The following is an 18,628-nucleotide window of genomic DNA, read 5'->3' on the forward strand; positions in this document are numbered from 1 at the left end:
AGTCGGTCGGCGCTCGAGGGTTGAGAGGACGCCGACCGCTACTCTAAAACCGGTAACATTTAGCTTAACTGCATTTAGGCTATGCACAAGACGCGAGGCATTGGTAAACTCGTAGACTATAAGCATTGAATTGGCTGTTTTTACATTCTAGTGACTTTCTGGTACGGAGAGTAAGGACCATGTTCACCTAAGGGAGCTGGTTCCCGTTTTTAATATTACTTCATCACTGGTATGAGAGGCAAAACTGCATGCAGGGTAAATGGTAGCTTCTCATTTATTCTTTCATTTACTTACCAATACAGCATGGTGTTTTGATAATTTGATATGCAGAAAACAGATAGGGACACCAGGTGACCATACTCTTGTCTGTTTATGTTACAGCACTCAAGCTTCAGTGTCTCTTGCAGTGGCATTGAAATTGTATTGCCCTGAAGAAATTGCCTGATAAAAACCAAGGCAATGAAACATGTCGGCTGTGAGTAGAGAGTAAATCGATAGGGAGTATTTACTCTCTTCTTTTTTAGTATATGTGTGTTCACTGTTTTGCAACAGAGAAAGGGAAAAATAGTAAAGTTTATGGTCCCAGTTGCCCAGTGTCTTATATGTTAAATGTTGTCAGTTTTGTCACACATAAGTTGTGTCCACTGCACCATTCACTGTCTTTTTATTTTTGAGGTTCGAGACACGTTTTTTGGTTTTAGCTTGATGACACCGATGATGAGAACAGGGCCGTCCTGGTGAGTACCAACCAGGGGCCCCATTGGTGGTGCGCCCGTGAGGTGTCATCTCGCTTTTCACACATTTTTTGTTTGTGCTGTCCTGTATGTATCAATCAGAGAGGTTGTGGTTTTAATGAGGCAATAGATTGAAACATCTTAGGATTCTCTCGAGACTAAAGAGATCCCTTGGATAACAAATTTTGACCATAGATGTTTACAGTGTAGCAAAAGAAAATTGCCATGAGAACTAGGACCTTTTTTGTTGACTAGCTTTCAGAGTGGAGGGCGTCCTAGTTCCGTTTGTCTTTCCCTCTAGACTCCCATTTTTTGTAGTAGTTTCTAAGTATGCCTACAGCTGTAGGACATGTGATGAAAGAAGAAACAACGCACAGAAAGAAGCAAACGAAATGCAGAAAGAAGCAACAAAAGTCCAAAAAGACAAAGCAAATTGCAGGTAGAAGCAAGACATCTGCAGAAAGAACCAACAGAGGTGCTGAAAGAGGCCTTGATGCAAAACCATCCTGTGCCCACAAAATTTTCAGACGGGTACTGGTGGTAACTGACTATGACTAACCAGGCCTAGAGCCAGTGCTATGCTAAAAGACACTTAGAATACAATGAAAACACCTACATACACTAAGGAACACTATGCGTTCGGGTACCCCTGTGATTAACATGACCTCCTCTGTAAGGTCCTAGTACATAATGGGGCAGGGGGATTAAACCTACCTGTAAGTCAGAGGTGCAGAAATATGCTACTTTCAATAGTAGTCAGTTTCCAGAGTGGTGGAGAAAGGGTGCTGGGCGGCCAACCAACGCTCAGGAATTCAACTTACAGGAAGTACCAGGAGGGATTCTTTGCCCCCAAACTCCCTCAGGACTAAATTGGACTTTATTCCCCATCCCATAGTCTGCCACGAGGCACGTTTGCAAAGTGTTAGAGAAAGCGGGCCATGGCCTCCGAAGACGTCTTTGCAATCCCACTCTGTGGGACTTACTGGAGGTAACAAGAGGGGTAGTTGGCCCCCAAGGACATCCTTGGGGGCCAACTTCCCAAACTATTACCTCCAGTCAGTCCCACATAGCAGCATTGGTAAGTACTCATACCAGGCCACGCCCACTTTGCCCACTACTCTACAAATGCGCTCCCTGGCACGCTCTTAGAAGGGGATTGAAGTCCCATTCACTGCTGGGGGTCCTTTATGGGCCAACTAGCCTACCTATCACCTCCAGTAATCCCCACGCAGTGGGATTGGTAAGAGGTAGACAAAGGCCATGCACACTTTCTCCACCACTCTGCAATGGCGCCCCCTGGCATGTTGTAAGTTGGGGGATTAAGTCTCTTTGAATCCTGAGGGTCCCTGGGGTCCAACTAGCTCACCAGGAACCTCCAGTGCGCATCACAGAGCTGTGTTTCAGAGAGGTGTAAAAAGGGGTGAGGCCTGGGCCGCCTCTCTGAAACGCAGATCTGTGGGGCTTACTGGAGGTACCTGGTGGGCTAGGTGGCCCCCAGGGGCCCTCAGGATTGAAGGGGGCATTTATTCCCTTCCTTAAAAAGCACCACAGGGCGTGTTTGCACACCTTACCTTAGGCCCCTCCCCCTCCCATTACCACTGTGCAAAGGTACCCCATGGCACATTTTAAATTGGGGGATTAAGTCCATTTGAATCCTTAGGGTCCCTGGGACCAGCTATCTCACCATGTGCCTCCAGTAAGCACCACAGAGCTCGTTGCAGAGAGGTGGTCCGAGGCCACGCCCCTATTACACCTCTCTGAAATGCAGCTCTGTGGCACTTTCTGGATTTCTGGATTCAAGTGGACTTAATTCCCCATCTTAAAACATGCCACAGGGCGTGTTTGAACACTTGTCACATCAGGCCATGCCCCCTCCCTGCACCACTGTGCAAACACACCCCCTGGTGCGTTGTAAACTAGGGGAATAAGTTCCCTTGCGTCCTGAGGGTCCCTGGGGCCAACTAGCCCACCAAATACCTCCAGTAAGCACCACAGAGATGCATTGCAGAGAGGTGTAAAAAGGGGTGTGCCTCTGAACACCTCTCTGCAATGAAGCTCCCTGGCACATTCTGGAGGTACCTGGTGGGCTAGTTGGCCCCCAGGTAGGGGAATTAATTCCCCAACTTACAACGCGCCAAGGGGTTAGTTTGCACAGTGGTGAAGGAAGGGGGCGGGCCTGAGGTGACATGTGTGCAAACACGCCCTGTGGCACAGTTTAAGTTAAGGAATTAATTCCTCTTCACTCCTGAGGGTCTCTGGTGGGCAACTAGTCCACCATGTACCTCCAGTAAGCGCCACTGAGCTGCGTTGCAGAGAGGTGGCCCAGGTCACGCCCCTTTTTACCCCACTCTGCAACACAGCTCTGTGGCGCTTACTGGATGTTAGGGTGGGCTAGTTGGACCCCAGGGACCCTCAGGATTGAGGAGGAATTAATTCCCCAATGCAAAATGTGCCACAGGGTGTGGTTGAACACATGTCACCTCAGGCCCCACCCCTCCCTTCACCACTGGCAAACGCACCCTGTGGCGCGTTATAAGTTGGGGGATAAGGTCCCCTTGAATCCTGAGGGTCCCTAGGGGCTCTTGCCCACCAGGTACCTCCAGTATGCACCACAGAGCTACATTGCAGAGAGGTGTAAAAAGGGGCATGGCCTGGACCTCCTCTCTGCAATGCAGGCCTGTGGCGCTTACTGGAGGTACCTGGTGGGCTAGTTGGCCCCCAGGTACCCACAATATTGAAGTGGAATTAATTCCCCAATTTAAAACGCGTCACACGGCCCATTTGCAGAGTGCTGCTGAGAGGGGGCAGGGCCTCTGGCACGATCGCAGTCTTTTCTTTTTTTTCTTTTAGAAGGGGCGCTGTGTGGCCCCCCTTCTTTTCCCTTTTTTGGGACCCTGGGGACCCCATACCCCAGGGCCTGACCCCTTTTTAAAAAAAGTTTTATAAAAGGAACGGGAAGGGGGCTTTGTGTTTCCACCTCCGTGGCCAATTCCCACCAAAGGGACCCCATCCCCGGAGCATGGCCGCATTTGGTTTTGCTTTTTATGTGGAGGCGGCTGCCTGATCCCGCTCCAATCAGCACCCTCAGTGTATGCACATGGAACATCAACAGCCAAGGTGGCCATAAGAAAGGTGGTCTGGCCACCTATAGTGCGATATCAGTGAAAGCGGAAGCAGTCCCATTAGTCTACAACATAGTTGCTCCAAACGCAATACATGTACTGCGACTGTCACTCCGCGGGCAGGAAACAAAAGAGGACATAACTCTACTAAACCTCTACTTGCATCCCAGGGAGAAAATCAAGGGAGCACAACAGCTGAAGGAAGAACTTGTAAAATTAATAAAAACTGAGAAAACAAACAGCATAATCATCACAGGGGACTTTAACCTAAATATGCTTAGCATCTCGGCCTGGAAAGCACTGATGAGGAGGATCCATTTCCCTGGGAGCAAAACCATCAAGACTGTACCTCGGGAGGTAGAAGCACGAAAACAGCGAGGAGCCTGTTGGCCAAATTAGAAGAGCTGGGCTTCAGGGCACTTAACTGCAGATTTCTAGGAGATCGACCACAATCTGCAACATTTCACAGCATAGTGGCAAGCTTCACAATTGATTTCATGTTCTTCTCTCGCAGCCTGTACCAAAGGGTAAGAGACTTTCACATCTGTCCGATGGACCACAGCCACCACCTCCCCCAGGAAACAACGATAGATACACCGGAAATACCTAGCCCGCCAGGCGTCAGCAAACTAGGCTGGGATTTCACCATAAACGAAAGACGGATAAAGTGCAAAACCAACGACACACAAAACCTCCTAGCGCAAGCAAAACAAGCTCTAGCCGAGGCACAATCCGCATTTCCAAATCTAATCATATGCTGGGAGTTATTTACAAAAAAACTGAGGGATACAGCCGAAAGAAACAGGTACACAAAGCCAGACGGAAAGGGCAGCGTCGCGTCAAACAAGAGCCATCACAATTTCAGAAAGGACATCAGGCTAAAAAGACTGAAGACACAGATCAATTACACCCTGCGAAGAGCAAAAACAGATCCTACTGCTCGCCAAGCGTTGAGACAGCTAAAAGGCCATCGCAGGAAAGTAATATGGCAACTAAAAAAAGACGCTGACGGGGCCTTTTGGGGAAAACTCCTACATGACGCCAAAACAAATAACAGCGCACAGTTTTGGCAAAAGATCAATAGTCTGATCAGCGAGCAAAGCCAGGGGATCGAATCTCACGTGACAGAAGAGGCCTGGACAACTTATCTTAGCAGACATTTTAATGACACCCAAGAACTGCGGAAAGAAACATTCAACGCTAAAATCAGTAACAAAGAACAAATGGCCCCACACAATAAAAATCCCCATTAGTCATGAGGAACTATTCACAAATATCCAACAGAATTTCGAAAGGGAGAACAGATGGAGCCCCTGGCCCAAATGGCATACCTCCAATTGCATTCAAATAAGAACCAGAATACTGGGCCACTGCCTTCAACCCTATGTTTGAAAAAATATGGCAGACCTCAACAATTCCACGATCATGGAAGGGGCAATCATTTCTCCAATATTCAAAAAAGGTGACAGAAACAACCCAAGAAGCTATCGGCTGATAGCCTTACTAGACAACGAGGCAAAAGACTACGCTGGCCTCTTACTCCAGGAGCTGACATCATGGGCTGAAGAAACATCTGCAATCCCATTCAACCAAACCGGTTTCAGAAAAAATATGGGGACGTCCACAAATATACTTGCCCTTTCACTTCTGATTGACTCAGCGCTAGAGGGAAAACAACCCCTATACCTGTGCTATATCGATTATAGCTCTGCCTTCGATCACGTAAATGCTGTGGCAAAAACTAAAGAGAATGAAAATTCCTCCAACACTGCTGAATCAACTAATCCTCTTGCACAGTGACACTTGGGTTCAGGTCAAATTAGGAACCGGGGACTTCTTAACTAAGAAAGTCCCACCTAGCACAGGAGTTAAGCAAGGATGCGTGCTAGCACCAACTCTATTTAACCTCTTTATGGCCAAACTATCAACTGCACTAAACGAAAACAACTCACACGCACCAAAATTAGGGGGCATTCGGCTGTCTAATCTATTCTACGCGGACGACCTGGTGCTAATCAGCCGGTCTCCGATTGGCCTACAGTGACTCCTTGACATCACCTCGCAATACTCTAAAACAAGTAAACTCAGTATCAACTATAACAAAACAAAAGCCATGTGCCTTAACTATCGCAAAAGGATATCAAAACACAGTTGGTACTTGGATACAATGAAACTGGAAGTCACAAATTAATATCGCTATCTGGGAGTGATTATAGATCACAGGGGCAGCTTCACATCACAACGCGAGGAGATAAAAAAGAGAGGCCTAATGACTGCTGTATCCCTAAGAAATCTGAAAAACAAAAGAGGACTGGACCAAACTTCTCCCCACTAATAACACTGATCCAAGCCAAACTGATTCCATCTATTACATATGGAAGCGAAGCAATGAGAGGCAGGGATGCCGGAACATTAGAAGGAGTAATAACAAGAGCGATGCGCATGATGTTTGGTCTCTTGAGGTACACTTCTCCGGCGCAGATTCAATTTGAATTTGGGATGGTAAAAGAAGAGCTTGCACGCAAGGAGGCATACCTCAAAAGCTGGTATAAAATCAGCAGGGAAGAGGACACTGGAAAGACGCTTTGCCACCCACTTTTTATGAATGGCGTGCTTCAATCCTCCAGATCTCGAAACTTGACTTAGCAAGGGGAGGAAATCAGGTGAAAAGAGCCTTTTGGAAGCTGTTGGAGAGGTCATGTTGACACCTGGGTTTTTTCCCCCAGGTCCGATGATTATTGCTGACATGGCGCACCTTCTGGCTCCGCCACAGTAGTGTCGATGCTTAAAGGGCCTTGGTATTCCGGGCATTATTGTCCAACAGAGCAGCCCGCATGCTAGAATCTCACGGCCTGCCAGCTGATTCTGAAGGGGTATGGCTCACCACTCCTCCTACGCTATCCCCGCCAGCTGAAGCTGAGTCAGTACAGAGGCATTGCCTGACTTTCGGTTCTGCAGTAGTTTTCTGTCTTGACAGATTGGAGCCAATGAACGCAAATGAGGATATAAAAGGGGAAAAAAAAGAGCGATGCGTATGATGTTTGGTCTCTTGAGGTACACTTCTCCGGCGCAGATTCAACTTGAATTTGGGATGGTAAAAGAAGAGCTTGCACGCAATGAGGCATACCTCAAAAGCTGGTATAAAATCAGCAGTGAAGAGGCAAATACTCTTAACGCACTCCTCTGGAAAGACCTACAAAGTAAAGACAACAGCCCAGCAAGGCTTTTTCTGGAGGACACAATAAAACAACTTGGGGTGCGACAACTGTGGGATCTACAAGGGAACCTGGCAGGCTTTAAAAAATCTATAAACCACATTGTCAGGAAAGAATCTCTCTTACAGGACAAAGTCTCACTGACGGAGCAAGCACACGGCTGGCTAACTGTACAAACCTACAATAAACTTACACCACAGACATATCTTCTGACCAGCTTCACCAAAAAAACAAAAGAGTCATTCCTAAAACATCGGCTAGGTGTACTACCCTCAGCAGACCACATGGCCCCTTGGCTGCATCCCCCAAAACCAGCAAAATACCGCCTGTGCGGGAATGACGAGGAAAACATTGTACACCTCATTACCATCTGCAAGGAGCTGCAGCAAGATCACAGGAACCTGTTGAGACCACTACTCAATAAAAAAGGGATCAGGTCATGCAGACAAGCAGCCCTGGCCTGCTTCTCAGGCGATGAAGTCCAAATGGCCTGTCGACTGGTAAAATATCTCAAAGCCGTAGAAACAAGAATTTACACAAGGAAAGAACAAATGGTCAAAGATAATGCAGCTTCCATATGCCAAAACGCTAAGATCGCTCAGAGGCACAGTTGGCTAACAAGATCAAACAAGGACAGATTATTAAAAGCTACGAGCTTACAGGGAAAAGAACGGCCTGCCTCCTACTAGGAATAATGACTGCAAATACACTTTGAATGGGAAAGGAGGCTTGGTTAATCACCAGAAATTTTCTCTGAGGAAACGCAGAAGCGCCCAGAGGCGGATGATCACTCCTTCTTAACCATTATAAACACTAATTTTTAGCATTGTCCAAATTTAAGTTCTTTTTTCTTTTGCTTTTAAAAAAAAATGTTTTTATTTATCTTAAGAATCATCTCTTATGCTGCTATAGATCCTTATAACTGTTTTTATTGCTGCTGGTTTTGTAATGGTTTTTATTAACTGTACAATAAAGTATTACTTACTTACCCTCCTGAGGCCTCTATTGACCCCAGGGACCCCAGCCCCAGGGGCCAGCCTTTTTTATTTATTTATTTTTTGGGAGGGGGCCGCTTGGCCCCCCCTCCTCAGGCCAATTATGGCCCCGGGGATCCCATCCCCCCGGACCGGACTGCCTTTTTAAAAAAATGTTTTGTAGGGGAGGGGGCCACGTGGCCCCCCTCTCGGGCCACTCATGGCCCTGGGGACCCCTTCTCCCGGGGCCTGGCCTCATCGTTGGGGACTGTGGTGGGAGCCCCAATGCCCCCAGGGTCCAACCAGCTGCCCGCCTCCTGCGGGAGCCGGCATTGCTTTTCCATAGGGGGAGCTGCTGACATGCAATCTGCTTTGCTTCATTGAAGCACAAGCAGGTTTCACTGCTCTCGCTTCAATGAAGCAAAGCAGAGTTTGCAATGACAGGGCGTTCCCATGAGGCACAGGGTCAAGGCTGATTTGCATGTGGCCATGTCTGAACTGGGGTGGTGTGGTGAGCAAAAAAATGATGGATTTAGGCCCAGATCTCTGTACTGGGGTGAATGTGTGACAGTGTTCTGCATTCTGTCCATCAACTGTTATCGTTGCATTTGTCACCCCGAGTGGGACGGCTATGCCCAGACGTGAGTCCTGTGCTCTCCACACCACTGGAGTCAAGCTATCCTGGCTGAAGATGGCTGATAGCCAGAAACCGGTCCTAGGATGCTTGATTCCGGTCCAGGGAAGATATGGCTTGGCAGTTCGGGCTGGACTGTTCCCATGAGGCACAGGGTCAAGGCTGATTTGCATATGGCCATGTCTAAACTGGGGTGGTGTGGTGAGCAAAAAAAAAAAAAATGACGGATTTAGGCCCAGATCTCTGTACTGGGATGAATGTATGACACTGTTCTGCATTCTGTCCATCAACTGTTGTTTTTGCATCTTTCATTGCAAACAGCAGTGTCCCGAGGGTGGGCACCCCGGAACACTGCAGGAGCCAGCCCTGGGCGGTGGCAGTCCCCTGGGCCATGAAGGGCTCCAGGAGGGGGGCCACGCGGCCCCCCTCCCAATGTGTGTTAAGCTCCAGGGAGGTGGTGGTCCCCGGGGCTTGTCCTGAAAAAAAAGGTTGTTTTTTAAAGATTTAACAAGCCCCGGGGTGGCAGTCCCCAGGGCTTGGGGGGCCTTGGAGGCCCCAACAGATTAAAAAAGAAGCCCAGGGGGTGGTGGTCCCTGGGGCTGCATGCCCCACGACTCAATTATCTTGCCCGGGCGAGATGGCGGTCCCCGGGGCAGTGTGGGGGGAATCGGGCCCCCCATACTTTTTTTCCACTGCCCCCAGGACCTTGCCCGCCCGGGGGCTTCAATTAAACAAAGCTCGGAGCCCCTGCTTTGTTTTTTTTAATTTTCTTGCCCGGATTCAGCACCCAGTGCAAATTCAGCTGATTAAAAAAAATAATTTGGGGGGGTACTGGGGGTCCTTGTGGGACCCCTTGAGCAGGTCTAGGGGGTCAGGGTGTTCATACCATGCCCCCTTTTCTTATTTTGCGTATTTGTTTTTCTGTTTTCTTGTGCCTCAGTTACCGAGGCACAAGATGGCTGCCAACACTTCCTGGTTTGGAGTGTTGACAGCCAATTAGCATTAAGCTTGATGTTGGGAGGGTGTGTGGATTCTCCGTGCCTCTAAATATCAAAACTTTTATTTTTTAATTTTCTCAGCAACTACTGACTGGATTTACACCATTTAAAAAAAAATGTCTCTTTCTGAACCAATCGTTACCATTGTGCCAAATTTGGTGTAATTCCGTTGAGCAGTTTCGGCTGTAACCGTGTCTAAAGTTTCCTATGGGAAATTGATTTTCCGACATCTTTTTTTTAAATTTCTCAGGAACTACTGAACGGATTTATACCATTTAAAAAAAAATGTCTCTTTCTGAAGCAAGGGCTACCTTTTTGCCAAATTTGGTGCACTTCTTTTCAGCAGTTCGGGCTGTAGCCGCGTCTAAAGTTTCCTATAGAAATTAACATGGAGAAAACATGTTTTGGGACCCCCCTTTTTTCTCGGCCCCCGCTTGCCGAATCACCCCGAATCTTTGAAGATAAGAGCTGACCTGAGCGCCCCACTAGTTTTGAAAATTTCGGGAAGGTTCGTTAACTGGCACGAAAGTTATTGGGAAAAGAAAAAATGCTTTTTGAATAGAAACAAAGTCCTAACTAGAACTACCTACTGGCGGCCGCCAGTAGGCTATATGCAGATCAAAATGCCACTTACACTGCTGAACTCTTTGCAGAATGGGTGCTCCATTGCGAGCGTGGCCTCTCACCATCAAATTCCAAACCAAACTCCACACGAAGGGAAGCAGAGCACTCACGAATGGCAGAGATTTAATTTATTTAATTAACTGCAAACTTGGTTTTATTTAATTTGAATTGAAAAAAGCTTTTTGCCAAAATGTGTCTGCAGTTAATGAAATAAGTGACATCTCTACCATCCGTGAGTGCTCTGCATCCCTTCGTGTGGAAAATTGCATGAGGGAGCAAAAGAGAGACCAAGTTTGTGGATCTTTTCTTCTTCATCAGAGAGCTGCACTTGAGTAAGGTTTACTATAGTGTGATTCATAGCATTACTTGCAACTATTGCTTGGCTGCCCATTGGCCCCTGCCTCTCTTCTTTTTTTGATATGTTGATCCTCTTCCTTTGCTTTTGCTTGTAGTTTGCCCGTTGTCTTTGTAATTTCTTTGTATTCGTGGCCTGAGCGATTGCATCCTTTCCTGGCATAAAAAACTGATTTCCTCTCCTGGAGGCATTATGTAGGTAGCCATTCGCGAATCGCAAATGCAGAAATTCGTCTAATTTCGGCTTTTGCGAATGCAAAACTGTGAAATGCAATGTAGGTAAGAAAAGTTCCATGGAAAATTGCTAATCGCAAAATTTGCAATTAGCAATTTTGCGAAAAATGGGTTCTGCAAAAAATATGCAAATTCGCAAACCTGCGTGTCCGTATTTGCGAAAATCGTAAATACTGTCACGCAAAATGCGAATTTGCAAAATCAAATGTAGCAAAAATTCGCAAATTGCGATTTTAGGAAATTTGCAAATTTGCATTTCACAATTACCACCAACTCTAGCCAGGTGGTAACCAGGTGCAACCTATATAAAGTGGCCCATGATGCATCTGTGGTTTCTTACAATGGCTGGGCTCTATGTAATAGCCAGGAGGCTGCGTATTTGTGAGGATGAAGAGAGAGGGAGACGCCAGGAGAGGATTTACAGGGCACGCATCACCCTCCTCCAACGCACTGTGGAGGACATCAATGTGCACTACAGGCTGCATCCAGACAGTATTCTAGAGCTGATAGAGGAGCTCACACACACGCTTGAGCACCCAGCACACAGGGCCCACACATTCAGGTGTTGTGCTCACTGCACCTCCTATCGTCAGGGAGTTTCCAGGGGGTAATTGCCACAGCAGGAGGGGTGTCCCAGAGCACACTTCTGCGTTTCTTTCATGCTTTCCTCAATGCCATGATGCAGAGGATGCATGTCCACATTACATTTCCTAACACACAGCAGGAACTTGAGCAGACTAAACTGGATTTTTACCAAATTGCACAATTCCCCCTCGTGATTGGCTTTGTAGACGGAACACATGTCACACTCTCCCCCATCACACAATGAGAATGTTTTCAGAAACAGAAAATCTGACCATTCTCTTAACATCCAGGTAGTGTGCAATGCAAAACATCTCATTACAGATATTGTTTCAAAATTCCCAAGAAGCACTCATGATTCCTTCATCTTCAGACACTGTGCCTTACATCGCAGACTTACTAATGGAGATTTTGGAGAGGGATACCTGCTAGGTAATTTCATTGCACACACAAACATTATTAGGAATTGTTTAAACTTGCAGCATCTCACTAAACATATTTTTCTTTCTTCCTTGTAGGAGACAGTGCATATGCTGTGCGTGAGTTCATTCTCACTCCCTACCTCAATCCTACCAATGCGGCAGAGCGGAGATACAACACTTCCCACAGATCCACAAGAACCACTATTGAGAGGACATTTGGGATACTCAAGAGCTGTTTTCGCTGCATCCACAAGAGTGGAAGCACTCTTCAGTACAGTCCAGAAACGTGCTGCAAAATAGTGGTTGTCTGCGCTATGCTCCACAACATTGCCATCAAGAAGGGCACCCCGGTGGATCTGACTGACTCCATTACATCTGATGAGGAGGAGCCAGCCCCCCAACGGAGGCATGCAGGAGGAGCTGGGGCAGCTGCTGGGGGCATGCGATGTGATGACATCACACAAAATTACTTCTAGGAAAGAGAATACACCACAATGCTTAATGTTGTTTATCAGAAACAAAATGTATTTCCTTAAATGCAGAAGTAGTAATGTGACACAATGTGAGTGTAAGTCACAAACTTGCACCTGTTCATGTCCACACAGTGCCAATATGTCATAAACTAAAGTGCTCATGGGATGTGTCGCTTCACAACATTCCATTGTGCATTCTGTTGCTTCATCTATGGCGTGTACGCCCTGATGCAGCACCGTCAGCCTGGTCTGTGTTTTCGGTGTAGTGCTCCACACCTCTTCCCTGACGGCCACTCCTTCGCCTTTCAGCTGGTATTGGTGGAGTAGGTGTGCTACGGCTTGATTGACCATCTGTATCAATGCTACCTGGCGTAACAATGCCCCCAGTGACAGCTGCACGGAGCTGATCAAAGGAATGTGTCACCTGCACCAGGCTCCTGGCAACATTCTGACAGCAGTGTGTCATTGCATTTTGCATGCTCACAGTTCTTCTGCAAAGCATGGCTATGGATGTAGATTGTCGGCTCACAGCCCGGGCAAATTGGTCTAGCCGTGTTGTTAGGCGTCTTTGCTCCCTGTGCTGGGCCTGGTTAACAGCTCTAGCTTCATTCAAATACGCCTCTGTTGATGTTGCAATTTGTATGATGCCAACTCTCACCTCAGACATGTGCCTATTGTGCTGTGCCAGTTGACATTTAATTGACGCTATGCCTTTAATTTGCAGACGCTGCACTTGTAGCATTTGTCCCTCCAGCCCAGCAAAAACAGACTCAGGATTTGTGGTGGCATTGCTGGTGTCCTTCCGTGCCCTCTGTCTGGCTCCACTGCCAGTCATGCTTGAAATGGTGGTTTGTGATGTGACCTGAGAAGCCCTAGGTGATACATCAGCCTATGGCTCATCTTCAGCATCTGTGGATCCTGATTGCGTTTGGATTAATGCAGGGACAGTTTTGCGCCTTTTTGTTGGAACAGTAGGTGTGTCACGTGTGGCACTCTGATTCTCCTGCCCTGCCTGCTCATCTGCTGAAGCGGACTCTTCCACTGGTGCAAGGGTGTCTTGTGTTGTTGGTCCATCTGTAAAAAAAAATCACACATGAGTTGTGTGTGTTTTTTTTTAAATAAAATTTAAAGTGACACTATTTACATGCCTGCTTATCTTTTTTGGGTTCTTTACATTAGGTATTCCTACCTGTTGCCTACATGACCTCTGTATGAGTATCTGCCCCTATGTACATCACATATGACTACATTTCCCAAAATGCATCACTGGGTATTACTGAAATCATGGACCGGATTCCTATTTGTGCATGCGAGTTTTGGAGATTGGGTGGGATGGCAATGCATTGTGTGTTTTTGGCATGCATCTTACCTTCTGTTGTGTCTCTGGCTTCAGAGCTGTCCAGGTCAGCCACGCCCGTCATTGTCTCTGGCCTTAGGGTTTTCTCCACCAACTCCTCCATGGGCGTCGGCTCTGGTGTAGTAGAGCTGCCACCTCCAGTTGTTTTGGCTTCTGCCAATCTTGTGGCAACCCTCTCCTTCGACCTTTGCCTCATGTCATACCACCGCTTCCGGAGGACGTCGGTGGGTCGATGGGTAACACCAATGGCATTGACTTTGTCCTGAATTTCTCTCCAAATTTTCCTCTTCCTTGCTTCAGGCACACGAAGTTAGGCTTTTCCAAAAATAAGATCATAGTGCCTCACCACCTCCTCTGTTAGAACCTCTAACTCTCTTTCAGAAAATTTCTGCTTCCTTTTTCTGGATGGTTCCCCAGCCTGCTTCTCTCCACCTTCCTTTTCTGTAGCATTTGGATCCATTTTGCAAAGTTTGAGCTCAGAGCCAAAAACACACACCCTCCACTCTGTCTCTCAGCCAGCAACTGACTCTGGGACAGATGCAGGCAATTAGATGCAGCATGGAGACTCACACTTCCTGGTTGTGATGTCATCATCCTGCACCTGAATTGCAGTTTCACGTCTTTTACAATTCCTTATTTGCAAATTCGCTAATAAGGAATCGCAATTCCAGAAATCGCAAATAATTCTGTGAATTTTTGGGAATCGCAAAAAAATCGCAAAATTTCACCTACATACGATTTTGCGATTCAGAAAGTACGATTCTCAAAAAATCGCAATTTCCGATTCGCAAAATCTAAATTACCTACATATGCCCCCTGGTGAGGGTTTAGCCAATTGACCTGATGCATCTGCGTTGCGAAGTTCTGATTCAGATTCAGTACCTGCTCTAGAGCTTATCTCAGATACCGAAGAATCAATTTGATCTTTGGATTTTCTATATGATTTGGGCTTGGATTGATTTTTGGCAGATTGGCAGATGGGCCACGTAGGGCGTCATACTTTTTTGAAAATGTAAAATTGTCTCTCAACTCGTAATCGTTGATATATATATATATATATATATATATATATATATATATATATATTACCTACTGGCGGTCGCCAGTAGGTATATATAGTTAGGATTTTTTCCCTATGGGATTTCTGAAAATTCTATGCCTAATAACTTTTGCGTTTGTGGACGGAATTGGCTGAAATTTTCAGGAAAATGGCACATTTTGTTTCTGAGCAGCCCTTGAAAATTTGGGGGAGTTTTGTGGAGGGGGGGCCGAGAAAAAAGGGGGGTCCCAAAACGCCTTTTTCCCATGTTAATTTCCATAGGGCGGTTGGACTCACTTTTAGCCCGAACGGCTGAATGGATTTTCACGAAACTTGGCAAAATTGTAGGGACTGTTAGCCTGATGTGCCTTTGCTAGGTCTCAATATATGTGCTTCAGTGGATTTTGAGAAATTAACGTTTAAATCAAGATATATATCTGTAACAGCGCTCCGGGCAGCTATCCGGTTAGCGAACCTTTCGCGTAACGGAACTTTGCGATGAGAAGCTGATTGGCCCTCCGGTGTCTGTCAACATTCTAAACAGTCCGGAGCGGCCGCCATCTTGTCTCTCGGTAGGATCGAGAGACAAGAGGAGGCCAAAACAAAGTGGGAAATTAGCATAAGGGGGCATAGTAGATCCTCGTTGACCCCCTAGGTTTTATGTGGAGGTTTTAAAAGGGCCTAGGAGGGTCGAAAAAAAAAATTTTTTTTTTGCGTGGTAAGCGCCAAGTTCGCGAACCGGATAGCTTTCTGGGCAGCGAACTTTATGGATAAAAGAATGAAAGACTTTTCTAATACTGTATGTTAATTGTTTGTTGTTTTTCTTGTTTTTTTTTGTTTTCTTTTTTTTAAAGTGTTTTTTTTATTTTGATTCTTTTTCATAATTTATTAAACTTTCTAACATTTCAGTGTCTGAAAGGTCATTATTTTCTTGAAATATTGTTTGCAATCTGTGAGGTTGCAAAATGTCCTCATTTGCAAGGAGGACATCTACTGCTTGGACACATTGCAGCAGTTCATTATCCAAGCTTTCATCCATAAATTCCATGTCAATTGGTTCAATTAATTCCTGGCTGCTCTCTTGCAGGTCCATCTCAAAAGAAACTTGCTGCTCGCCTTCCATTTTGCCTGAAATTTGGATTAAAAAAATATATATTAGTAGAGATAGGGCACTGTTGGGATTAATTTTAGATAGGCAGTTTTTATCAGTGAATTTATCTTTTGGCAGTGTATAGTATGAGAGTGGAAATAGGACTATAAAAAAGTGTATGTGATTTAACCAAGACAAGCCTTACTCCATTGATAACTATAACAGAGAAGTCTATCTAAATACATTACTACTACAGAGGGATAGTGTTTATCTAGCAGAAAAAGTCTACTATATTAAGTCATAGTGCACAATATATTAAATTATAACTTACCTTCACAAAGAAGTTGAAGTTTTTTGAAGCTATTGAAATAGGAGGTACAACAAGAAGTAGTAGTCAAAATGGCTGTGTTTCCTTCTCTCCCTTTATATATATACAGGTATATAACCAATTAAATGTCAGGTAATAAAAGTAGAAAATGAAAGTAACATTTTCATTGGTTGTCAATTCCAACAATTCAGATGTGTTTTGTGAAGTAATTTACCTCACGGTACTTGGAGAGGTCTACAGGCTAAATGGCTAAATGGAATTTCAATGAAATTTGTGAGAATGGAAGGGATTGTTATGTAGTATGAGCTAATCTATATTTGGTGAGAGTGTCTCTAGTCGCTTTTCTGTAAATTACTTTCCCGCCTTTTTTTAGGACCGCTTTCCGGGAAGCTGCCCGGTTAGCGAACCTTAAGCGTCACGGGAGTCCACCATTTTGTGTTTCGGTCGCATTAAGATACAAGATGGAGGGCAAATAATGTTTAGAATGGGTAGAAGGGGTCATGGTAGACTTATCTTGACCCTCTAGGTTTTCTGAGCGTGGCTGAGGAGGCTTATATGTGCGGAAAAAAAACTTTTTTTTTAAAAATTCCGCGAGGTTAGCTTTCGGTTAGCGAACCGGGTAGCGCTCCGGGGAGCGAATTTTGTGGAAAATTAGTGAAAAAAGTTAGAGAAAAATAATAATTGTGAGTGATCAGATGTAGGGTAGCTCTGAGAAGAGCTTTTGGGTTTATGGTACATTTAGGTACTTATAAGTAGGTACCAATGCACAGTCTTAAATTCAGAATGAAAATTCTGTTGCCCTCATCTGAGAAGTGAACTCCATCTCCTCTGTAGATATCTTGCATGTAGTAACGCAAGTTATTGTTGTACAGAGAGCCCATTCCATGGTCTCTCATGTAAGCTGAAACAGATTTGTTTACATGCTTCCTCGCTTTCTCAATTTGTGGACAAAATTGGTTGGACCACCTCCATTTCTGTCTTTGGCATATATTGGAATATACCAAGGCAGTTTGAGGAAAAAGTGCCATTAATTGCTCAAAGGTGTCCTTTAAAAGCATTTCCAGACCTACCCCTGTCAAAGTGCCCAAATCATTACCTCCACAGTGCACTATTAACAGGTCAGGTTTAGGCAAATGCATAAAGGTTTTCACCAATGGTATCAATTGGTGACATTTTAATCCTCTTTGGCCCAACCACTTAATTTCCACATCTTGTAAATTGAGGTTACGTAAATTTCTGCTTTCAGCATACCTTTGAGCCCAGTGGATGTAACTATGTCCAACAATCCAGACCTTAAACATGGTGGGAGAAGGTTGTTCTTCAGTCAGATGAAGTGTGGTAATGAAAGGGCAGTTGAAACAGTAGGAGTTTCTAAAGAAAAAAAACTGTGGATTTACAATGCTAATGATTCATTAGCAGTGATTGGTGCATTTCCATTTCTGAAAACAGAAAGTTAGGGTGCATGGATGTGTTCTTTGAAAGATGTAATTTGAATGGTCAAGGAAGAAACATTTAATGAAAGATTGCACTGGATACGCAGGTGCACTGAGAGTTCAGAGTTCAATTGAAACATTGTTGTGTGAATTTGCAAACATGAGAGGTCTTCCAGGAGGTGGTTGCTATGGAAACAAGGCAGACAGGGCAGAGGGGGGAAGGGTTTTGATTTGAAAAAAGTGAGGGAAGAGGTATGATTGGCTAATATGAGAGATATGTGAAAAGAATATCTGTATTTCTGTGCTTTCAATAGCTGCAGCCTTTGGAGTGCATCCTTTTTCTTCTGCTGAAGACAATTTGGTGTATTTCTCAGACTGTTTTCAAAACTCAAAAAAATATTTGCTAAGGTGAGAAAAGATTTATTTAATTTAGATAGAGAATAGTATGATTTAAGGAGAAAATGATGAAGAAAGCTGTGTTTTTAAAATGTGGTTTTGTCTCTAGTGATATACAAATAGAATTTGTTTCTTTGAGAAATTGTAATTGCATATTTGGTGTAACATTCTGGCATGCAGTAACACAAGATATTGTGATATATGGAGCCCATTTTATGGTCTGTTATGTAAGCTGAAACAGAGATGTTGCTTTTAAAAACGATTTAAGAAATCAATTTCATTTCTGGATATGTACTGCTAGAGCTTCATAGGTTGTTTTGAGCCATATTTATAAGGTATTTCAGTGTCTAAGATGTTATGTTTTCTTTTTAAAATGTAAAGTGTTCTTCATGGGGCAAGTGTCTTGTAAATACGCTCCCACTTGTGCTTGGCAAATTTAGATTTTGATTATGGGAGTTACCTAGCCATGTTAATAGTGTCCCAAAAATGGTGCTAGTGAATTGCAGAAACCATTTTCATGTGTCTCAAGGACATTTTTAGTCATTTCTTCATGAATGCAGGTATACAATTGATTTATATGCTGTGTTTAAAAACGAATTTTGAAATCAATTACATTTCA

This window comes from Lissotriton vulgaris, chromosome 2_1 (genome assembly GCF_964263255.1).
Source record: "Lissotriton vulgaris chromosome 2_1, aLisVul1.2, whole genome shotgun sequence".
Lineage (NCBI taxonomy): Eukaryota > Metazoa > Chordata > Amphibia > Caudata > Salamandridae > Lissotriton > Lissotriton vulgaris.